Source organism: Cebus imitator, unplaced genomic scaffold, assembly GCF_001604975.1.
Source record: "Cebus imitator isolate Cc_AM_T3 unplaced genomic scaffold, Cebus_imitator-1.0 Scaffold407, whole genome shotgun sequence".
NCBI lineage: Eukaryota > Metazoa > Chordata > Mammalia > Primates > Cebidae > Cebus > Cebus imitator.
Window position 1 is genome coordinate 371249 of NW_016107722.1, and position 25736 is coordinate 396984.

General features: G+C 38.3%; 1 long non-coding RNA gene across 1 annotated transcript; it reads right to left on the reverse strand.

Annotated features, from left to right (window-relative positions):
• Nucleotides 1–86: 86 nt before the first annotated feature.
• LOC108289623 lies at nucleotides 87–5660 on the reverse strand. The gene is made up of 3 exons (XR_005196954.1): nucleotides 5648–5660; nucleotides 1801–1803; nucleotides 87–558 (listed from the first exon to the last, which is right to left on the reverse strand). It is a non-coding gene; the product is annotated as an uncharacterized LOC108289623 (long non-coding RNA).
• Between the last annotated feature and the right edge of the window lie 20076 nt (nucleotides 5661–25736).

Genomic DNA, 25736 nt, shown 5'->3' on the forward strand with positions numbered 1-25736 from the left:
CAGTTTTGCATGACTTTGATTTTTTTTTTTATGGTGAAAAGATATATTTAGAATTAGCCAGCCGGACTCAGTTTAGATGATCCCAATTTTGTTGGCAACATCCAAAGCATCGTAATCAGGAGCCAGTCGAACATATGCCTTCTTCTCTCCATCAGGCCGAATCAGGGTGTTGACCTTGGCCCCATCAATGTCATAGAGCTGCTTCACAGCCTGTTGGATCTGGTGCTTGTTGGCTTTAACATCCACAATGAACACAAGTGTGTTGTTGTCTTCTATCTTCTTCATGGCAGACTCAGTGGTCGGCGGAAACTTGATGATAGCTTAGTAGTCAAGTTTGTTTCTCCTGGGGGCGCTCTTCCGAGGATATCTGGACTGCCTCCGGAGTCGCAGTGTCTTGGGCCGCCGGAAGGTGGGTGACGTGCGGATCTTCTTTTTTTTGTGGCTATGGACACCTTTCAACACTGCCTTCTTGGCCTTTAAAGCCTTCGCTTTGGCTTCGGCTTTAGGAGGGGCAGGAGCTTCCTTCTTCGCTTTCGGCACCATCTTGTGAAAAGGGTCCTTAAATTCTTAAATTTGCCTGTAACACATGAAATATGCTAAATGTACAGTTGGTGGAGCAACTTGTTCTTCTACTCACCTATTTTGGGCAATAATCTCTAGAGGGTATCAAATCTTCAGCAATGTTGTTGGCCTCAATCGAAGCAATTTTGACTTACCTTATATGTTCCAGTCAGTGGGATATCAGATTGCTTCCTGTGTAGTATGCAGGTTTAAACCAACAATCACAAGAGTCTATCTTTGAAGCATAAAACGCTTGGACATTAAAACTTCTTTCTGGCATCATGCCCGAGGTCAGAAATCTGCATTTTTAGCACACTTCATCTGGGATTTCTCAGCACACATGGCCTGAATTCTCCATTCTTACTCAGCTTCCAAGCATGCAGTTCTGCTGAGAAAAGCCCACTTTTGGAGTCTATTAGAAAAGAAGGAGAAAAATGGAACCTCAACCTGGGCAGCTAGTGAGAAAGATGCCTTCTGGAAACAAGACAGACCATGACACAGTTATCAGGAAGTCATTTAAACTGCTTAATATGAAACTGAGTAGGACATTGGGTCCAGATGGGCACAAACACAGATGAGAAGTCCATGAAAACGGGGAAGATGAAACACCGGGAGAATGTTAACGGGACAGAGCTGATAGGGCTGTTCCTGGATTGTTTCAATTCTGGCCTAGAACTCCAAGGTGAAAAGTCCTAAAGCAATGCAAAACCCCTAATTTGGAACTGACAGAATGAAAGAGAAGAAATAATTAGGTAAGGATTCAGCCCTTAGAGAATTGTGGAAGTACAGGATCAGACACAAGACGTGGCCCATTCGAAAGGGGTGATGAAGGAGCTACTATTTGCTTCTTGGAGTGTGAAACCAAAGGGTGAGAGTGAGTGTGAGGCATTGTGAGGCCAGTGGTCAAACATAAAGACCCTGCAGGGAGCACTCACAGGGGGCCTGATGGGGAACTGTATGTAGATGAAGTCACATCTGCCTGTGATCCTTGCCAGGTGTGTCCAGAGTGGTCATCTCTTCCCCCTGAAGCCCTGAGACCACCAAGGGACACAAGAGATGATTTAGTCCCACACTGTTGTTACACAGAAGGAAGCTAAACACAGAAAGGATGAGTGAAGGACCCAGTCACCCAATTGACAGAGCTGGGTCTTAAATCTGACTGTTAGATTCCTTCCCTGTGCTTTTCCCCCTGGGACACATGTCCTCATATGAGACAGTATCCTATCACCGAGCTCCCACTCCCTCCCCTCTCCAAGGCCCCTTCCTGAGTGGTTTGAAATTTTACTCAAAGAGAAAGAGTGCACAGAATCCTAAAAGATGTCACTAGTGAAGGTCTGTGGTAGTGCTTTGTCTTTGTAATATTTGAACGTCATTATGACCACAGTTAATAATGGATTGTATATTTCAAAATTGCTCAAAGAGTAGACTTTGCCCTTATAACAACAAAAACATAATGAGTAGGGCTGATGAGTATGTTCATTGGCTTGATTTAATGTTTCTACAATGTATATGTATATGAAAACATCACATTGTACCACATATATACAATTCTTATATGTAAATTACAAAAAAATTTTAAGAACCAACAACCCCAAGAGGTAGTGATCACTGGCCCCATTCTACAGGAAGGAGAAGGTACGGACATTGTCAGAGGTAACAGAGCTAGTCAGTTTGGAAGATGACAGCTTAATTGGGTCCAACTATTTTCAAAGTCAATGCTCCTTCACTTCTTCGGGCAAACTGCCATCTTCCACCCTCAACCTATTTCCTAAATGGGCTTTATGAAGTTACAGAGAATCTGCCCTTCTCTGTCCTTCCACTCTGGTTCTCAGTTCTCAGACCCTGAGCTTCTGGGGTCCTGCTCGGGATAACACCGCACCCCTGCCCAGCAGGCAGTGGAGACTGGAGCACCCCCGCCGGATCCAGTCACACTGGAGCTTTCTTGTAGGATAAGAAGCCTCTCTTTGGGAGTCCACTCCAGACACCTGCAGCCTCTTTAAACTTGGTCTTGGGAGACCATCAGGTCAGGGACACTCAATGCTCTTAAGTACTTTCCTGTAGGAGGAGGTCTATGTACACTACAACTGGAGAGCTCAAGGAGAAAGAAAATCTCTTTGTGGGACTGGAAAGTAACAATGGAGAAGACAGTGCTGCCTTCTTCCTTTCTTCACCAAAGACAAAATACCCAGAGGAAGGCTCAAAGTCGGGCTAGAGGGATACAGCCAAGGATAAAATTTAAAAAGTACTTAACAGCTCATTGCCCTGCAACATGACCCTGGGCCACCCTCACATAGAGGATTTTGTAGTGAGGATGGATCTTTTCCAGGTATCTAGGGCTTGGACCATGACCACTAAATGGCCGAGGAGAGCTTGGGCTTCGTTGGAAATGAAGTGTTTGCACCCTGGGCTGTTGGGTTACAAGAACCTGTTAGGGTTACAAGGTCCTGGTTGCATGGAATGAAGGCCAGAAAGGAGGGTCTGAAGCTGGAGATGTAGGCTCCTTTTACATGTCAGCACAGTGTTTTTTTTTTGTTTTGTTTTTTGTTTTTTTTTTATCTGAACCTCCTTTGCTTTAGAATGTTCTCAGCTATAAGCCACAGGAAAGCCAACTCAAACTAGCTTGTGCAGTAAGATTTTTCTTTAGCTTATGTATGAGATGAAAACAAGAAGTAAGGGTGTTTGGCTTTAGTAGATCCAGAAGTTGAGTAATGTCATCAAGGACTTAGAGTCTTTTCATCTTCCATGCTGCTGTCCACAGCATCAGTCTCATCCTGAGGCAGTTCCTCCTGCGGCTGTGGGAAGGCTGCCAGTAGCCATCAGCAGGGGAGTGTCTGCTTCCCTGTTGCTCTCTTAAGAATGAGAAAGCACTTCCTCAGAAGCCTCCAGAAAGTCTTTCTTTGGTCACATGCCCATTCCTAAACCAGTCACTGTCATGGGTGTCTGGGGGGAACGGGGGCAGGATAACTCTTCAGATACCTCATACCTACCTTTTGAGATAACAGGCAGTTTCCCAGACTGCTTGGTCCCATCTCCTATGTTCTCAATGTTTGTGTCCCTTTCAAATGTACATGTTGAAACCTAATCCTGGAGGCAATAGTATTTGGAGATAAGACTATTGGGAGGTGATTAGGTCCCTCATGAATGGGATTAGTGCCTTTAGTGCTCTTATAAGAGAGATGTTTGGGAAATTTGTTTGCCTCTTCCACCAAGTGGAGATGCGGCAAGAAGATGTCTACAAAGCAGAGATGAGAACCCTCAGCAGACACCAAATCTTCTGGCACCTTGATCTTGGACTTCTCAGCCTCTAGAGTTGTAGGATATAAATTTCTTTTGTTTATAAGCTACCCAGTTTATGGTATTTTTTCTGTATCAGCACAAACAGAATAAGACACCAAGAGAGGAGGTGTGTGCTGGATGTTGCCTAATCAACCACGCTGGCCACCCAAACCTCGAAACACCTAGTTAATAAGTTGTGCTTAATGAATGTTAGCAAGGGTTTGTTGATTGAACAGAAGTCTAGATTGTGGGCATGGTGGCTCACGTCTGTGGTCCCAGCACTTTGGAAGCCCGAGGCGGGCGTATCACCTGAGGTTGGGAGTTTGAGACCAACCTCACCAGCAAGGAGAAACCACATCTCTACTAAAAATACAAAGTTAGCCAGGTGTGGTGGCATAGGCCTATAATCCCAGCTACTCTGGAGGCTGAGGCAGGAGAATAGTTTGAATCCAGGAGGCGGAGGTTGCAGTGAGCTGAGATTGTAATACCATTGCACTCCAGCATGGGCAACAGGAGGGAAACTCCGTCTCAAAAGAAAAAGAAAAAAGTCTAGATTGTGAAGTCAGTTTCCTGGGGCTAGAACAGGGTCCAGAAAGTCACCAAAGTAAGGCTAAGTCTAAGAAAAGCCACTGGGCTAGAAGCTGAAGACGCTGCATTATATTCTTGACAATTTTTGACACTTACTTTTCGTGCAAGCCTCGGATATTCCAAATATATTTAATCCCTCCTTCCCATAGCCCCAAGGGGCTATTTTGAAATTAAATAAGATATATATCAAAGTACTTTAGCTTCTTAGGGAGAAAGAAAATGTGCTATCCATTGTTGTTTTATAACATGTGTAACAAGATGGGAATTTTCCAAGTACATGAAAATCTCTGTTGAGATAAAAATCTACTTATGACAGGTGACCAGAAGTACTGCTTTTGAACAGAGCCAAAAAAATAATGGGACTTAAGGCAGCATGTGGGGAACCACCCATGTCTCTGAGTTGATAATTGGCCTGTCCTTCCTGGACTTGGGCCTCCCATTTGATTTAGTGAAGCCTCGATTAGAAGCTCATTCTTTGTTTTTTTTTTATCTTTTATTTTATTTATTTATTTATTTTTGAGATGGAGTCTAGCTCTGTCTCCAGGCTACAGTACACTGGCAGGATCTCAGCTCACTGCAACCTCCGCCTCCCAGGTTCAAGCGATTCTCCTGCCTCAGTCTCCCAAGTAGCTGGGACTACAGGCAGGCACCACCATGCCCAGCTAATTTTCGTATTCTTAGTAGAGACGGAGTTTCAACATATTGGCCAGGATGGTCTTGATCTCCTGACCTGGTGATCTGCCCTCCTCGGCCCCACAAAGTGTTGGGATTACAGGCGTGAGTCACCGTGCCCAGGCAGAACCTCATTCTTTAGCGTCTCTGTCTGCCCTTAGGGGATTTGAACTTGTTGGAGCAGCAGTATTAGAAAACATAACACTTTTATTAACTTCATCAAACAACCGACTCTCTGTTCTGTGGGCCAGAATGTGTTGGTCTCTTACCGTGGCTCTGTTCCAGTCCTTCTCATAGCAGCTGTTTTCAAACACATTCTTGGGCTCATACTTATAGCATGATGTTAATCCATTTGTTCACTCAACTATCTGTTGATATGTAATCTTGATCATTATCAAAACCCAACATATTTAGTAGGCCCAGATCCAGGAATAGCACTGAGTTATGCTTTGTTCAGAAGGAATTACTCAGACATTTTGCCTCTGCGTATGATCCTCAGTGACCCGAGGGAGCTCACACTGTTTCATTCTCTCATTACTACATTTGCCACCTGCAACTCTTATTTTACAATACCCTTCACTACAGTGATGATGACCATGTTAGCACAAATCACCATTTTGGGCTTCAGCTGTCCCAGTGAGCCCTTGAGAGAGAGTGACTGAGAAGCACTCTGAGTTCTTCTCAGAATCAGAAAAACCTAAGCCCAGCAGTAAGAAGTCCAGTGTTTGTGTCAGTATCTACTTCCTACTCACTTATCCTTCACCATGGTTCCTTGGCTACTGTGTTTATCGCCGAATCTAAATTTCTAGGTCGTATTCTTTCTTCCTGCTCTGCCACAGTGTGGTCTGTATATTCAGTAACCTGCAAATTGCCAGATTAACAATGACCGGTATACTCTATATAAACTAAAAGGGGTTAAAGATGAGAAAAATTATTTTAAAGATAGAAACATACATATCATGTAACAAGGTAAATAAAATACAGATAGATGTTACAGTCTACTTATCTGAAGCTGATGAACAAGCTATAGTTAGTGTTTATGACTTCCTTTGCCTATTGCCCATTCATTTTCCCTGTGTTTCCAGGCAGCTTTTTATTCAGTGGGTTAAACTATATCTTCATACCTGCAGGTTCTGAGACATTGATGGTCTTGCTTATTTCCAGTTTCTGTAATCTTCCATTAAGTTTTCTAATCTTTGGAGACTACTATTTCATCTTCCCTGAATTTTAGAAGAATTCACTGGGGATGATATCTGGGCCTAAACTTTTCTGTCTTCAAAGTTTTTAAATTGCCATTTGTATTTTTTGAATACATATATTCAGATGTTTTTATTTTTTTTTTGAGTTCATTTTTGTAACTTTTTTTCTAGAAATTTTGTGTTTTCAGAATTTTCCAATTGGTTGTCACATAGTTATCTATAATAACATTTCATTATTTTTTGAATGTTTGTAATATCTAACAGATGATCTGATAAGAAGATCACATGTTTAATTTAGTTGTCAAGATACCATATGCAAAGCTTAATAGGCTGTATTTTCATTGTCATTTAGTTCAAAATATTTTCCAATTTTCACTAAAATGTCTTCTATCCCATAGGTTATTTGTAAGTGTATTGCTTAGTTTATAAACATGTATGTATTTCTAGTTATCCTGTTGTTACTGATTTCTAACTTAATTCCAATTCAGTCAGAGAATATATTCTGCTGATTTCAATCTTTCAAAATACATTCACTTGTTTTATGGTCCAGAATGGCTGATTTTGGTAAATGTGCAATGTGGGTTGAATATTTACCAAAAAATTGAAAAAATGCATTGTCTACATCTATTGGATGTGGCATTCTATAGATGTAACTAGGGCAGATTTGTTCAGATCTTCTATATCTTTAAATAATATTTACTCTCTGTTCTCTCAGTTGCTGAGAAATGTATATTAAAGCAGCATCCCCCAACCATTTTGGCACCAGGGACCAGTTTTGTGGAAGACAAGTTTTCCATGGACTGGGGTTGGGGATGGAGATGGTTTCAGGATGAAACTGTTCTGCCTCTGATCATCAGGCATTAGATTCTCATAAGGGGCGTGCAACCTAGGTCCTTCACATGCAAAGTTCACAGTAGGGTCTGTGCTCCTATGAGAATCGAATGCTCCTGCTGACCTGACTCAGGTAGAGCTCAGGAGGTAATGCTTCCTCATCTGCTGCCTCCTCATCTGCTGGTCACCTCCCGCTGTGTGGCCTGGTTCCTAACAGGCCACAGACCAGCACTGGTCCACGGCCCCGGGGTTGGGGACCCCTGTATTAAAGTATCCCACTATGATTATGGATGTATCTATTTTTCCTTTTAATCTTATGACATTTTTCTTTACATATTGTGAAGCTGTCTATGCTCTCAGATACAGATTAATAACTGTAATATCCTCCTTGTGAATTGATACTTCAATATCTCTTTTATCTTTAGTCATGCTTCTTAGTCCTCTGCTTCAAAAATATTGTAGCTGCAACACTTTTTGCTGATTAATGTTAACATTGTATCTATTTTTTCATTATTTTACTTTCAGTTTTTCTCTTTATATTTAAGATATGTCTTCTTAAAGGAGCATACTTCAGTGCTGATTTGATTTGGTCTTAAAATCTTTATGTTTCAATTGGATTATTGACTTACTTTACACTTAATATAATTACTTATATATCTGGTCTTATATCTAGCATTTTTCTGTTTATTTTCTATTCATCCCAATTCATAATCTTTTCAAATAAAAATTGGAAGCTAATTCAACATCATTTTGCATGAATACATGAGACCGGGTAATTCATACATATGTTAAAATTATTGTATACAGTTCTGGAGGCTGGGAAGTCCAATATTAAGGTGTCAACATCTAGTGAGGGCCTTCTTTCTGCATTATAACATGGCAGAGGGCATCACATGGTACATTTATGACTTCTCCCTGTTCTCAGAACTGTTAATGAAGTTAGTCACCTTTGTAAGTCTTTCAGTCATCTCGGTAGGATGGGTAGGGAGATGAATTTATACTCAGTCTGCCATTTTGAACTGGAAGGCTCTATTCAGTTTCAATCTAACACTTACTGGTGAAAATCACCTATGCACTATAGGTTGCCAAATCTAACCAGTCTATTCTGAGCCTAGTTTACTTGATCTTTCTGGAATATGATATTGTTGATCATTCTCTTCTAGAAAATCTCTCATTTTTTGGCTTCAAATATTTGATACTTTCTTGGTCTTTGATTTTTTTTCAGGTTGTTTTTATAAGATTCCATGTTCACTTATAATCCCTGAAATGCTGGTGTTACCAAGTTTCCATCTTTGAATTTTCTCTTTTCTGTTTTTAGGGTTCTTTCAGAGGTGGGAGAGATCTATGCCTAGAGAGAAATAAGACTAAAATAGGAATTAGACACCTCATTAACAAGCCTGTAAAACATGAATCAAATATTTAATAAAATCTATCTAGAAACTCATGCCTAACCAAACAATATAAGGATATGTTTAAGCATGCCATAGCCATTAATACAGTCTGTGTGCTTATGACTTCCAAATCTATACATTCAGGCCAGACTCTGACTCTAGAGTTCCTCACCTATGTAGTGACCTATTGAGTAACTCCATCTGGATATCTGAAATCTGTTTAAATCTAGTATGTTCAAAACTGAACTAGACAACCTGCCTGATAAAATCTGTTCCCCGAATTGTATCCTTTACCTTAGCAAATAACACCACTATTCACCTACAAAACTTTCAGTGATTGCCAAATTCTTCCTTTCCCAATCTCCAACACCAATCAGTAACCAAATCTCAGTTCTATCTATTGGCCGTTTCTTGTATTCATCCTTTCTTTTTATTTCTCTATTGCTCCCTGCTCCCTTAATTTATTTTTTAAAATAATTTCCTGTTTGGCCTCCCCATTTCCAGTCTTAACATACACAAGACCCTCTCCTAAACTGTGGCTGCAATTATTTTTCCGCATAGTAAATGTAGTCCTGTCTCTATTAAGAGACTCAATAGTTTCTCAGTTCTTACGGGATGAAACCCCAACTCCTTAGTTTCATTATCTCTCTTCTGACCATCTTCTCCTTCTTACTTAGTATTTTCCAGTTCATTTTTTTTTTGCACCAACTATACTAAATAATATTGTACTTGTAGTTCTCTAGTGCTGTTCTATTCTTCCATATTTTTATTCCCACTGCCAAAAGTGCTGTTTCCACTGTCGATGATACCCTAATCATCCTCTAAGACAACTGGAGCATCAGTGTTTCTAAGGAAAATTTTCTGAAACCTTATGCAACTCTGTCATTTGGTATGAATATCTATTTACATTTTTTATTCCCCTAGCGTGCCCTGGAAATACCTGCCAACATGCCTGCTCTCTCCCAGACTGAGGATTCCTTAAAAGCATGGACCATGTCTTGCTTATATTAATATAATCAACACGGTATTTAGCACGTCAATATTTCTAAATGGATGAATAAATAAATAAGTGAATGAATAAAACCTTCTTTATTATCCTTTTTCTGAATGATCCTTCTCCAAACTTGACTATTATCCTTAAGCTCTTGCCTAATTCTCTGCTTCCTTTCATAGACCAACACCTTGGACTAGGGTCAGGAAGTTGGCTCTCCTGGGTTTGGAAGAAATCTGAGACTATCAGGATATGTGTTGGGTGTCCTCTGCAAGCTTGCAAGCCCCTCAGAGAAATCCAACCTATAGCACTGGAATAGTAAAGTAGTGACTCAAGGAGATGCCATGGAGGTAGATGTGAATGGTCTCCCAGAATCCTACTCACTATTTAGTGGTACAGAGAAAGGAGCTGAGAATTTACAGACCCAGAAGGAAGTCAGGAAAAAGAAGGGGTAAGAAAACTAGTGGATCAGAAAGGATCAGGATCAGGATCCCAGAGCACCAGGACAGGTCACAGGCAGTGGAAGTCTATGGATTCCAGCTTGATACTTCAAAGATCAAGTTGAATTTACGCTGCAGTGAGCAAAGCAAAAAAAAAATGTCAATGTCCAGAGACCAACTGAGGTGAGAAACCCAATTCGAGGGCCACTCAGCAGCAGACATATGCCAGGACAATGCGAAAGTCTTTGGGGAAATTAGACGACCTCCAAAAACAGAAAAGGAAGAGGCAGAATCCCTGGAAGACTCATATATAAGCTGTACATGTACCTGAGGCTGTAATATTCAGATTTGGCTAAAAATCATTACGGCAGACTATGGATACCTGAACAGAATAGGATAAATTCTCTGTCCTAGGAATACAGAAGAGACTCAAGAGAAAAGTTGTTAGTTATTGAAAATTTAAAAGGCTACATTTCTCCACATATGAGTCCTAGATCTCTCCACTCTGCCCTCAGGTACCCATGAGTCTATCAGGATTGGAAAAGTAGGAGATGCAAAACCACATATCCCAAACATCCCAGGAGAGCCCTCATTTTTAATATTCTGTCCCCTTGCCGCTCTGACTGCTTAGATACTTAGGAGACCAAGTGACCCACATTTTGGTGTGGAAAATTCTATGCATTTTGTTCAGTTATTGACTTGCCCCCACCCCACACTCACACACCAAGAGAAAAGACTAGGTGGTAGATTACATTTTGCTTTCAACTTTCTTTAGCTGTGATCTATGCATTGTTCAGATTTTGTGTGGCACATGCTGTACAGATGGATATGCACTGATGTTTGGTAACTGAGGCACATTTAAATGTGCAAGTCGGCCTTTTGGGAGAAAGCCTGCATTGCTTCTTCATTTGTTTCATCATTTCATTAGTAATTATGCATAACAAATGTGACCCTCTGGTGAAAAATGATGATAGAGGTAGAAACATGTTATTAATCCTTAAGGGAGGCTTTGAGCAAAGTCAAGCTTAGTTAGTGTCTATGGTTAAATTAGCCTCTGGAAGTTTACATATAAATAGAAACAAACAGAGAACCTCAAGGACCTCTTGGGCAGTTGGAAGTGGAAGGAAAATAAGCTGTAATTAGGTTTCCTTCGTCATCAACCACTTCCCAGATAAATGATCATAAATTACTAGAATGTGTCTTAACCTTCAGCACTGTGAAGCCATGAAAATCTCTCTTTCTTGACTTGCTTTAGAAATTTGGCTTACATAACTAGAAAGTAGGATATTCCTAAATTCAAACCTCCTACTTTCTTAGACTCATAAACCAACTTTCTAAATGAATCAGAGTAGAAGAAGATACTTAAACACTCTGGCTTAACTGTTAACTGTACCATTTTTGCTAAAAGAAGAATGTATATTTTCCAGCATTATATTTAATTTCATTAGCTACTGTTGCTTTTTGGGAATCTCCTTATTACACATGAAGATAAACATTCTCCCTGTGATAAGGCTGTGTTTATAAACTGGGTTTAGGATGAAAGAAAATGCTATACTGATGTGTTTTCATTGTGGGGTTAATGGTGCTTTACTAATCCCCTTTCTGTGGGCCAGCAAGGCTCAGGCATTTGAGCATTCTTGGTGACTCTCACATGTTTGCCTTCCTGAGCACTGTAACAGGAGGAAGCCCTTTCTCTTGCCCAGGAACATGAAGAAATGATGCCCCTCTTCATCCTGGAATGGAACTTGTGTGCAGTAAAAATCAAACATACATGGGCTTTTCCAAGCTTACTACTGAAGTCTGAATAAAAGCTCTTTGTCCCTTTAATAGCTGAACATTTTATGCAGGGGATCCTCCTCTTTTCTTCCTCCCCACTGTGCATGTGGGTGTCTACACTGAGGAGGAGGGAAAGCGTGTCCACTTCTGTGTTGAAAAAGGCCCGATGCCAGAGCTGGCTTTTCCTTTCTTCTCAGGAAAGAAGTGAAGTATTAACTAAAATATATTGTTAAATATTTTAAAGCTCTAGAAAGGCATAGGAATTACTTAATGAGCACCCAAGTACACAGTATCCAGCGAACGAGATCAATCAATACAATATGGTAGAAACCCCTGTGCACAGGCCCATTGTATTTTCTTCTTACCCATACCCCCATCCTTCCTTTGCCTCTGGATGTAAGACTTTAAGTTTTTTCATACATTAAAGTGTTTCTAAACAAACAAAAAATGTTCCTTTACAGTTTTTGGACTATGTAAATAGAACCTTGCTGTATATATGTATTCTTTTGCAACTTGACCATTCTATTTTGTTTTGTGTGTGTGTGTGTTTGAAATGGAGTCTTGCTCTATTGCCCAGGCTGGAGTGCAGTGACGTGATCTCGGCTCACGGCAACCTCAGCCTTTCGGGTTCAAGCAATTCTCCACCTCGGCCTCCCGAGTAGGTTGGACTATAGGCACGTGCCACCACGCCCAGCTAATGTTTTGTATTTTTAGTAGAGATGGATTTTCACCATGTTAGTCACGATGGTCTCTATCTCCTGACCTCGTGATCCACCTTCCTGGGCCTCCCAAAGTGCAGGGATTACAGGCGTGAGCCACCGTGCCCAGACCCATTTTGTTTTTTAGTTTTATCCATGTGGATGACATTTTATCATGAGTTTTATCACAAATGCTGCTCGATTACATAATTGCTATGTTGGATAGGGATAGCACAATTTATTTCTGCCCAGAAGTCCTTCTTTTCTCATGAACGGACCAAGAAATACCTGGAGCATTAATGGGACCCCCTGATGGCAGAATTCATAACAAATACAACACTCAGACCTAAGAGAGATTCTCACAAAGAGAACATGTCAAGAAAATGCATGGTAGATGATGCTTTTGTGGTTCGACTTTCTGCTTTTAGCTTGATTGTATCTTCTGCATGTATTCAGAGGTATATTTCTTTAGTCAGGTGAACTTACTCTTTTGGCACATCACATTAAGTATTTTAAATGCTGAAATAAAAAACTGAGACCTGCTGTAACCTAATAGGCTTCATGGACCCAAATTGTCCAGTATGTGAGGGCATTTCTGGGTGCTTGTCTTAATGTGTCTCTAGCCCCGGAGGAGGCAGGACTAGGTGGGGAGGGTTTGGCGAGGTTGGGAGAAGCTGCCTTGGGAAGTGGCAGGATCCAGGAAGTTTCAGAAAGGCTCTATTGACAGGGCTGGGGTGTCTTCTCTCCCCGAATCTTAGACCTCTTACACAACAGCAGAGTGCAAGAGCCTAGCAAGTTTCCATAATGGCGAGGCTACCTCCTGGTTTTAAAGAATGAATTAACAAGTGCATTGGGCAAGGTCATGGGTTGCTGACTCCCAGGTCTGGATTCTATTTTCTTGACCTTCTATCTTCTGCTCCTCCTACAACTGTTAGTCATTTTCTTATCTCTTCTGTTGCGACCTCAGTAAGCCAAGAGATTTTGATCTACCGAAAAGTGTTTATTAAATCCGGCTGAGTCTTCTTTTGAAATGCCTCTTATCCAGATCCCAGCCCTTCTCCATCACTCCCCAGCCCCTCAGTCATCACCTCACACCTGGATGACTGGCATGGGCTCCTAGCTGACTAGGTGAGGCCTCCCCCTCCTGCCTAAGTCATCCTACATGCCAAGGTTATTCATCTTCCTCAGACACTCTTATTCCACAGATCACTGTCCTCAAACCATCAGAGATTCCAATTTCCTTGAATATGAAATCTAAGCTTCTGTTCTGGGTTTTCCAGACTCATAATTTTGTCCATCCTGCTGATTCTTACTTCCTGTTATTTCACGCTACCCAACTTCAGCTCCAGTTTGCCTAATCTCTTCAGATCCATCAATATGCCATTCCAATGCCTCTCCTGATGATACTGCTTTCCACTCCTGGAAACTTTACTTATATAATCTTCAAACCATTCTTTCATTCATTTGTAACATATATATTGAAGGCCTTCTATGTGCTAAATCCTAGAGTTCTAGGATCAAGATTTTTTTTTTACCTCAACTTTGTTTTTTACTATGTGTACCTCATCTCTATTAATCTTTTTTTTTTAGTCTTAACCGCTTTAAATATACAATGTAACAAAATGTAAAAATTGGACACAGTGCATTACGGTAAAAGCAGGTGTGAAGTGTGTTCCTTTATTGTTCTCTTCACATAGCAACCTCTTAAGCAGCAAGAGGGATGAAGAGAATTTCAGCCTCTAGAGAAGTGTATATGGAAGGGAAGCTGTGAGAAGTAAATGAAATGGAATGTGATTAACAGAGCAGTGCTTTAGAACAGAATTTCTGTAATCTTATTTTGTTTAGTCTTGTTTCAAATATATGTTTTCTTCATCTTTTTGTGAGAAGATAACTATTTAAGGGCAAAGGCTAAGTTTTCTTCTTTGAATTACCCCAGTTTTTAAACAGTGCTAGAGGCACACTTGAGCCTTGACCAACTTTCTATTTTTAACTTCTACAAAAAAACAAAAACAAAAACAAATCCCCTGCCTATATTTCTGGGAACAGTGCTGATGAAAGCAACAGTTTAGGATGTAACCACCTTCCTGTCCTTATCCGTGGTTATATTTCTTAGAGAAATAGAAGCCTTTGGATAGGGAAGAGAATGCAGCAATGCAATGGAAGCAGGTAAAGCCTAGGCACCCACCTACTTTCCTAGTGAGTTTACCCTCATAGATCATTAAAGGCATATTGTGGTATTTCCTTAGAAACATTCATCTGAATGTTTACATCTTTTGATGTGCTCTTTTTCCTACGTGTCTCCATTGTTCTAGTCATTCCTCCAGCCAGACATATCATGAAATTTTTACAGTTCTCCTAAACCACAAATCTTCGTGACACTGCTGTAGAGGAATCTAAACTAGTTTCGAGTAGGAGCTAAATTTTAGTCCAGTTCACCCTGCTACTTGTTTCAACTACTGTTCATAGAAGTGGCATGCAGATTGTGTTTTTGCTTATCTCAATAATTTCACTCCCTCTGATGAAAGTCCTTTTTAACAAAATCATAATTTGGGTTGTTTTTGGATTTCATCAGGCTTGTTCTCTATTGTGAGTTAATATTTTAGTGTTTTCTGTTTCTCTCCTACAGAACTGTCTGTTAGGACTTTTAAATTTAGAACATCGGGTCTGAACAAACAATGAAGCATGACCTTTCAGAAAAGCTGATTAAACTGTTTTTTTACTTGAAGGGAAGCAAGCCATAAATGCTAAGGAAGTGAGTGATTTATGATGCAAATTTTTAATTGAAAACTAATAATAAACAGGAAGTCCAGGGGATGCTGCACCAGTGTGGCTACAAGCAACCCAAGTAATTCTTCATGGTGTAATGTAAGATTTAACTTAATCATGGGTCCAAATAAATGAAAGAAAGGAAAAGACTCTTCAAGAATGTTTCTGATAACTTGGAAAGTGGTAGTTCTATTGTTTTGCACTTTGGAAAAACACCGATATCTCTATAACCACTTGGAAATTGGAATGGAGCAGGGAGGGGCGAAACCATGCTAATTGATGAAGACATAGATTTTCCATAAAATATCTTGGCTTAATAAAGAGGTGGATCCTGTTATTCTTTTCCATCTACCCCACTCTCTCATATTATTTCAATTTATATTTGGCCTAAGAGGACATTATTGTAATGTTCATTTTATGGGTAAGAAAATTGGAATACAGTGGTACAAGAACTCAAATTTAAAACATCAGCTAGGGAACCAGTAGTAACACTTGTTCTTCCAGCACCAAACTTGTGCTCATTTTGGAAGATTAGAACCTACCCTGAGAAATAGGAGGATGGCCTCATGTAGGATGCATGTCTATGATCTGTGCTAGTTCTTTCTCAGGACCACCACACCTGCAGCCTAGTGCAATAGTGCGCCCTCTTCCTGAGAAGTCCTGACTAATAACTGAGCATGTAATACGACCTGGTCATTTCTGCCCAGTGCAGAACTCCTTTATGGGCAGTCTTTGCATTGGAACTCCCCATTGGGCTGACTAGGCCTCCCAGAGCTCTAGAACAAGCTGGGCTTCTTCCTACTCAATACTTTTTCCCTTGCCATCTTCATTTGGGGAGATCAGAACAGACTAAAGGCTTTCCTTGGCTCTTCCTGTTGGCACTCCCCTTGTCATTCATGATCTCACTACTCCCAGTTTCTTGGCACTCTTAACTCCATCTTGGTGTGTACTTCTCCAAGAACCTGAACTGATACTAACAGCCTGTCTACAACATTGCTAGTTGGCAGAGTCATGTTTATATTAACTACTCTAATACCATTTCTATATATCTAGAGGGTAGAACTAAGACCTTGTACTGCCCATCGTGACGAAACATAGACACTGCCAATTTCCTTTTATTCCCTTCTAAGTGTCCATGTAGGTGAGACTGTGATCTAAGACAGTGGAACAAAACATTTTTTAGTTTCATGGCCCAGTACAATAAGTAAGAAAAACATTGATACAGAGTTTCCTTTTTTTTAAATTTTACCAGATAAAGATATTTAAAAAATCTGTATACTATCACGATTGTTTCATAAAGATAGTACTTTTTAACAAAAAATATAAAGAACACAATCTGAGAATCAAGAAATTTTTGAAGACTTAATTTTTTTAGAGAAGTTTTAGGTTCACAACAAAATTGAGAGGAAAGTACAGATATTTCCCGTATGCCTACTTCCCCCACATTTGCATAGCCACCCCCATTAATAATATTCCCAATCAGAATGGTACATGTGTTACAATGAATGAATTTACAATGACATGTCATTGTCACCCATTGTGCATAGTTTACATTAGAGTTCACTCTAATGTATCCTTTTATAAGGTGGTTACACTATAGATAAAATCACATAATGTTATTTGAACTTAGACTATGCTAAGTTAAAGATACATGTTGTAAATCTTACAACAGGAGCTGGCAAACCAGAGCCTGTGGGTCAAATCTGGCCTATGGCCTATTTTTGTGGTTAAAGTTTTAGTGGAATGTAGCCATATCCATTCTTTTACATGTGGATCACTTCTTTTCAACTACAATGGTAAAGTAGTTGGTGACAGAAACCTAAAATATGAGCCATACATAAATGGTTCAGAGACCTAAAATATTTACTATCTGGATTTTACAAAACATTTGCCATCCTCTGATCTTGACCATTTAATAGTAACAATAATAAATGAAATCAAATAAAGATATGTAGCTACCAAACCAGTAGTAAGGACAAATAATCAACTAATAAATAAGAAGGCAGAAAAAAGGATTAAAATGAAAAACATCAGATAAGATACATAGAAAACATATGGCAAGATGACAGAATTAAACTCAAGCTCATTGATAATTAGATTAAATTTAAATTTTCAAACATTTCAATTAAAAGGCAGAGAGTATCAGATTGAATATAAAAGTGAAATATAACTATACACTGTAAGAATCCCACATTAACACAGATATGTTAAAAGTGAAAGGTTGGAGAAACGCATAACATAAAACAATATAATTAAAAGAAAGCTAGAATGGCTGTATTAATATCAGAAAAAGTAAATTTCAGGAGAAAGAGAATTACCAAGGATTCAGAATTTTTCATAATGGTAATAGCATAAATTCATCAAGAAAATAGAATAATCCTTAATATGTATACATTAAAAACAGAGCTTCAAAATACATGCAGCCTAAACTGGCAGACATGAAAACAGAAAGCAACAAATCCGTAATTATAGTTGGAGACCTCAACACTTCCCTCACAGTAACTGGTAGGACACATAGAACAAATCAGTGAGAAGTTCATACAGAAGACTTGAATGATATTAACCAATTTAGCCTAATTTTCATTTATACAACACTCCACCAAACAACACCATACTACATAATCTTATATATACATGGAGACAAAATATTCTAGATTCTAAAATAAGTTTCAAAAAAATGGAAAATATCGAAATATTTACAGAGTCTATTTCCTGACACCAATGACATTAAACTAGAGATCTATTAGGGGAAAACCACAAATAGTTAGAAATTACACAACACCTTTCTAAATGACTCATGGCTCAAAGAACACATCTCAAGGGAAATTTAAAAATAATTTAATTGGATATGAATGAAAATAGAAACATAACATCAAAAGTTGAGGGATGGCTCTAAAGAAGTATACTTAGAAAAAATATATAGCATTAAATAATTATATTATTGTAGATAAAAGTTATAAAATCAATGATAAAACTTCTACCTGAAGAAACTAGAAAAATAGGGAATATCAGTAGCCAATATAAGTGGAAAAAAATAAAAATAAACCTACAGAAATCAATATAAGAAAAACAATAACAAAAAAGAAAATCAATAAACCTAATTAATAGCTGGCTATTTGAGAAGATCTGTAAAACTGATAAAAATTTTGGACAAGCTGATTAGGAAAAGGAGACATCACTGTCAGAAATTAGTAAGAAAATGTAATTACAGAGCCCAAGAATGTTTAAAGAAATATAAGGCAATGTTGGGAATAACTTTATGCCAGTATATTCATCAGCTTATCACCAAAAGACTACTTGAACTATTAAGTGAGTTTGGCAAGGTTAGACAAGGTCAATATACAAACATAAATTGTATTTCTATACCCTAGAAATTAATAATTGGAAATTAAAATTTAAAAGCAACGTAATTTACAATAGCATGAAAAACATGAACTAGGGATAAATTTAATGAAAAATGGATAAGATGTATAAACTCAAAATTATAAAACATTATTGAAAGAAATGAAAGAAGACGAATAAATGGAGAAATACGCCAAAGTAATGGATTGGCAAGCTCAATATTGTGAAGATGTAAATTTCTCCCACATTTTTCTGTAGAGTGAATGAATTCTCAGGCAAAAATCCCAGCACGTTTTTGTAGACATGAAGAAGCTCATTCTAAAATTTCTGTGTAAACCCAAAGAACCTCGAGCAGCCAAAATACTCTTGAAATGGTGGAAGAAAGTTGAAGGATTTACATTATCTGATTTTAAGACTGATTGTAATGCTACAGTAATCAAGACAAAGTGGTACAGACATATAGGTCAACGTAACAGAGTAGGGAGTGCAGAAATAAAGGGACACAAAAGTAGTCAACTGATTTTTAATAAAAGTGCCAATATAATTCAATTGATATAATTTTTTCAACAAATGAGGCTAAAATAACTAGATATTTACATGGAAAATATGAACTTAAAAACCTCATGTCACATATATAAAGCTGGTCAACTGTCAGTGTATCATAGATATAAGAGTTAAAACAATAACACTTGTAAAAGAAAACAAAGTAGAAAATCTTTGTAACCTTTTGTTTGTAAAAAAAAAAAACTATATTTAGGACATAAAAAGCATGAACCATAAAATAAGAAATTATAAGTTGGACTTTAGAATTAAAAATTTGCTCTCCAAAGAACATAATATAAAGGGGAGCCATATAGTGAAAGAAAATATTTTCAGAATATGTTTTTGATAAAGAATTTGTATATAAAATACATAAAATCTCATTGCTTAATAATGAGAACATAAATAACCCAATCAAAAAATGAGGAACATATTTTAAAAAAACATTTACAATGAAGACATATGAATGCAAAAACTGCATATTCACTGTCACTAGTTATTAGAGAATTTCCAATTCAAACTACAGTAAGATTCAAACTACAAATCCAATAGAATGGTTAAAATTAGAATATTGACAATACCAACTGGAACTCTCATATCTTGCTGGTTAGTATGTAAAATGTTACAGCCACCTGGTAAAACAGTTTGGCAGTTTCTGATACAGTTAAATATAGACTTCCCATATTGCCTTGCAATTACACTGCAGAGCATTTACTCAAGAGAAATGAAAACATACATTCCTACAAAGGCTTGTATGTGAATGGTCATAGCAGCTTTTTTATAGAAGCCCTAAACAGAAAAGTATCCAAGTCCACCAATAGGTAAATGAATAAACAAACTGTGGTATGTCCATACAATGGTGTACTACTTAGCAATAAGAAGGAATGAACTACTGATAGGTGCAACAGCACAGGTGAATTTCAAAAGCATTATTCTCAGTCTAAGAAGCCTTACACAAAATAATACATACTGTATGATTCCATTTATATGAAATTCTATAAAAGACAAAACTATAGTGACAGAAAGTTGATCAGTGGTTGCCTTGGCTCAAGGATAAGGAGAGAGTATTAACTGCAAAGGGGCAAAAGCAGACAGAGCTTTTTAGTGTGCTAGAAATATTCTACATCTTGATTGCAGTGGTTACATGACTTGGTTACATGACTGTATCAATATTCTGAATGTTTACATTAAAATTGGTGAATTTTAGTATATGTTGATTATACCTTGAAAGAATTGATATTTTAAAAGGCCAACTTTAAAAATTCTAATTCAGAAAATTACAGCATAAAATGTTGTACTCTGTTACACTTGTGTGAAATTGTGTTCCAGGCTCTGTGCTTGTCAGTGAGCCTTGGGTAGAGCTTGATGTCTGTCTTGGTGCAGAACTGTTTTCTTATCATAATGTTGTCTTACCTCTTTTTTGTTGGTGTTTAAATCAAAAGTCAAATTTCACATACAAAATGGGAGCTAATTCAATGTCATTTTGCATGAAATAGTCAGGTTTTGTTCTAAGAACTGTGGAGCCCACAAACTTTCTTTACTTTTTTCTTGAGGACCTAAAAGCCCTGAGATGGGGGTGTAAGTCAGGAATGCAGACAGTGAGAAATTCAGGGAGAGGGTAAACGTGGACTTCTGTCTCTCCCTTAGTGAAGTCTCATACCTGGAATATTGGAAGTGGTCGCTCAACAGAAAGCAATCGAGGTGGTTCACATAAACAAAAATTTCATTTTGAAGGACAGGATTAACATTTGGGAATCACTGATCTATGGTACTCAGGTAGCCATTCTGAGCACAAAGTGTTGTTAAGTACACAGGATTTAGACACAGGCCGTCCTAGATTTGAAGCCTGATTCTGCTAATTCTTACCTGTGTACCATTTGGAAAGTCATTAACCTCTTTCATCCTCCATTTGCCTGTGTCTAAAATGGGGATACATTTATCTACCTCACAGCATCGACGTGAGGATTAAATGAAGTAATATATGTAGAATGTTTAGTACTGTGCCTGGCACATAGTAAGTGCTAAATACATAGAAATGACTTCCATGTTTTCATTTGGATTTTCTGCATTCAGTGATCGCTGCCTGCTCTGTGCTTAGAACCACAAGGGAGCTCTAAAAGTGGAGCTCCTGGGAGAGAAAAGCAGGAGCCCCGTGACACCCAAGAAGGGAACAGGAGGAGTAGGACAGTTGTCCGCCCAGAGGTGGAAGTCAGCAGCTGGGGAGATGAGAAGCAGCCACAACCGGCCACCTTCAGGATAGAGCCCCTTCCCTCAGGACAGCCATTCTTTATTTTTCTGTGTTTCCTTCTATTTATTTGTCAGTTTTCAACTTACTTCATTTTCTTACATTTAAAAGGTGATATTCTCTAATAGCAAAACTGTTTTTAAAAACACAGAGATCACTTAAGGGCATACTACTAAGTGAAACAAGCCAATATAAAAAGGCTACACACTGTATGATTTCAAGCCTGTGGTATTCTGAAAGAGGCAAAACTGTGGACGGATGATAAAGAGATCAGTGTTTGTCAGGGATGGGGGTGGAAAGAAAGATGAGGTAGAGCACAGGGGATTTTTAGAGCAGTGAAATTACTCAGAATGAAAGTCTTATATATTTGTCAAAATCCATAAAATGCACACCACCACTCTATTGTAAATTATGGACTTTAGTCCACTCTAATGTAAATTATGGACTTTGGTTGATAATGAAGTGTCATTGTTGGTTCATTGCTGGTAACAAATGTACCATTGTGGTGGGGCATGTGGATGGTGTGGAAGTCTGTATGTGTGGTGGGAGGGGTTACATAGAAACTCTTTATATTTTTTGGGTCCATTTTGCTATGAATCTAAAACATCTGTCATAAACAAAAATCTACTAATTTTTAAAAATGAAACAAACTACCTATGATCCCAACACTCACTAAAAATAGGTGCATTCTTATTTTCCTATAGTGGCCTTTGTGCACATACACATATATTTTTATATAGCTGTGATTACTGAAGGATAACCACTTGACCTTCTGCATTAGAATTTACCACAGAATAGTATATTCATTCCTTAGAAGAAGCCAAAAGTTTTCATTGCTGAAGCATTTCTGCACTTAAACTAATGTATTTGTGAGATGTATTAGATATCAAACCTTAATGGAGGAGCAGAGGATAGGAAGCTAACATTTCTGGAGCACTGACAAAGTGCCAGGCCCTATGCCAGGGGCTTTACACATTTTTTTTTTAAATTTTATCCTTGTAGCAGCTATATGAGGTAGGTATTATTATCTCCATTTTGTGGTGAAGCAAACTATAATTTAGAAATAATTATCAGATTAACCAAAGATCATCCTTGGGAAGCTGAGACGATATTTACCAAAGTATGTTTTATGAAACCTGTTTTCACAGGAGGTTAAAAAGTAGATAAATGGCTATTGGATGGATGGGTGCACGGACAGATGGCTACAGATGGGTAGCCATATATATAATTATAGGTACATACATCTCATCGTTCTAAAAATTTTCAGAAGCTTTAGGGAAAAAATGGAAGAAGCTTCTTTCTTATAGGATACCGTAGGGCTTTTATATGCTAATGTCTGCTGTGAATTTCAATCATTTCCCACTTTCTGGAGTAAGAATATTGCAAGAGTATTTCCATCAAACACGGTTTGAGAAATCCTGACCCATAACATTAATTATAATTTATTCAGTAGCTTAATTAATTTTAAGAATTTTCAGGCTACATTCTGTATTAGTGTCCATAGAGAATTCCAAGTTTTATGTCATAATTTATTTTATCAAATGAATGATACACGTTAGGGTTAAAAGATGTAGAAGCATGGAATTGTAGGCCTGGGAGTGATAATAAGATTCAGTCAGGACACCTCCTAGGCTTCAGAAAGGACCACACCTAAGCCATCATGGACAAATGGTATCTAGCTTGTTGTAAAATCCCTCCAGGGGAGGAAATTCCATAACCTCCCTGTAACCTATTCCAGATGCCCAGCTTTTCTGAGAAAATGATGAGTTCCTTGAAGCTATTCTACCCTAGTGTGCAAGTGCTGAGTACTTCATTATTATGGTGGTATATTATATGAAGGTGCACAGATTTTTAAAAGCGTGCTGGTGAAAGTAGAATAAAGGTAGATCTATCTGTCTGTCATCTATCTATTTAATCTGTATTATCTATCAATTTATCTAATCTCTATTATCTATTTATCTCTTTATCTAATCTCTGTCGTCTATCTACCTATCATCTTTAGCTACCTGTCCAGAGAGCGCAGAAATTTAAAATGTTGACTCAGAATTATCTTTTACTCCTTCTCCTACCTATTTTCACAGTTTCAATTATCTCAACCTGTAAGTCTCCTCTGAAGTGTCTCTTGATTCAGTTTTAACCATTTTTTCTCGCCACCCATAGTTGAAGGCCTCTTCCTTGTTAGCTTGGATCTCTCAAATACCTCTTGAGAAATTTCCCTATGTCTATACTCTTTTCTCCTTTGCCCACACAGTGCTAACATCTTCATCTTTTCTTTTTCTTTTTCTTTTTCTTTTTTTTTGTATTTTTTTCTTCTTTTTAGAGACAGGGTCTCTCTATATTGCCCAGGTTGATCTTGAACTCTTGGGCTCAAGTGATCCTCCTGTCTTCACCTCCCAAAGCGCTGGGATGACAGGTGTGAGCCATCATGCCCAGCCATCTTCATCTTTAAAGTGTAGCTCTGTCAGGTGCCTCCCATGTCTAGCAGACCCCCTTGCCAACAGGATAAATGTGACCTCCGTAGGCTGTTCTATTCAGCTGCTTGTGGTTTGGCCCCAATTCCCCTTCCCAGTCTCATCTTCAATTATTCTTCACTACACATGTAACACATCACTAATAGTAAATACTCTTCTCTAGATTTTCATGCTTTCATGTCTTTTTTTCATCCTTTTTGCACAAAATTCCTTTTCCTTCCTTCTTTCTTGTGTTCTTGCTCATGTTGAAGTCCTAGCTCATCTGCATAGGTCTGTCTACGCCAAACTGTTTTCCCACTTTTTTTATTAGCCAAAACTTTTATGCATTCCTCACTCACATCACTTAGAATGCTATGTTGCAAAATGTGGCAAATTTCAACTAGTGGGTCATCTGACTGATACATTCCATGGAGAAAGACAATGGGAAGGGGCTTAACGGAGCAAGCAGATGGGAGACCAGATTGACTGTCTGACCAGCAAAGAAAACGTCATGGAGGTCACAGGAAAAGCAGATGGTGACCATAACTGTGGTGTTGATTGTGAGAGGTGAAAAAATCCATGAAGACACGTTGCCTTGAGAGTGAGAGAGCTCTATCTGTAATATAGGAAAGGACTGAGGGCAGGCAGCAGTTCTTCATGTCCTCTGGAACCCAGGGGACGTAACATGGGGAAGACAGCAGCCACACAAGCAAGACACACCCATTGAAAGAACTTCCAACTTTTACACCATCCTCAGGGCAGGTGATGAACAGTGTTAAGGCCAGAAACTTTGGGGCAGGGAAAAGGAAGGGGTAGCTGTCAATTTCACATGGCAAGCACAGATTTAACACTGTTTTTGTACCACAGTTATTTGTATCATTCTATTATAAGAAAACCTGTTTTACATTTCAGTTGTTCTCAGGACTTCTCATTGGGATACGAGGGGGGAATGGCAACTCGGGAATACTCTGTGAAGTTAAGTATGTATAAATGTTCTGAATAAGTTGAGCGGTATGTTTAATAGTACTGATAAATTGGGGAATGCACACATGAACTAGAAATAAAAATATTTTCTCTTCGGAAATACTCATCTAAGAAGGTCTGATAGTTCTTTCTTCCTAATATATAACTTTGCAGTCTATAAGTTCTATAATAGTTCATAGATTTAACTAAAAGGGAATAACATTGATTCTTGAAAACACTACAACTTATACGTATAAACAAGCCACGTATCTTTTTTTTTTTTTTCCTCCAAAGTGGTTACCTTAGGCAACTGTATACTTAGGATAATCAGATTGCCATTTCTGTTTTGTTATCATTTATTGAGTGTCTGCCATGTGTTGGACCCTGTTATGAATGCTTTATAATCTCTAATTTTGCAGCATTCCTAGGAGGTAAGCATTATTATCCTCATTTTACAAATGAGAAAACTAAGTAATTAACTTGTCCAAAAGAGATAACAGCTAGGTCAGCTGGTGCCAGAGCCAGTGGTCAGTCCAACTCCAATCTGAGACTAAAGCTCATATTCTTATTCTGCTGACTTGACTCAAAATATTTTTTGAGAGATGCTTTAAAACTTAAGGTAGATTCATCTAATATACTCACTAATACATCTTTGTACTTTCAGATGAATTTGAGTTTTAAAGACAGTTAAAAGGCTTTTGGAATAAAGTATGTTGGAAATGGTGGGAGACTGGGGCACACTAATGTGCTTTGGGAGCAAAGATGAGGTGTGATCTTGGAGGAAACACATAGAATACATTGAATGGTTTTAAAACTGAATTAAAAGATAATTTAAAGTATAATTGATTCTGGAATTTCTAGACCACCATAAATACTGGAAGAGCGATATTTGGTATAAAAAGTGTGAACATTTTCATTTTATAGCAATCCTGTGATTCCATCTTTGAATATTAGGATTGGAAGGACTAATATATATCACTGATTTTTTTTTTTTTCTCAAATACCGT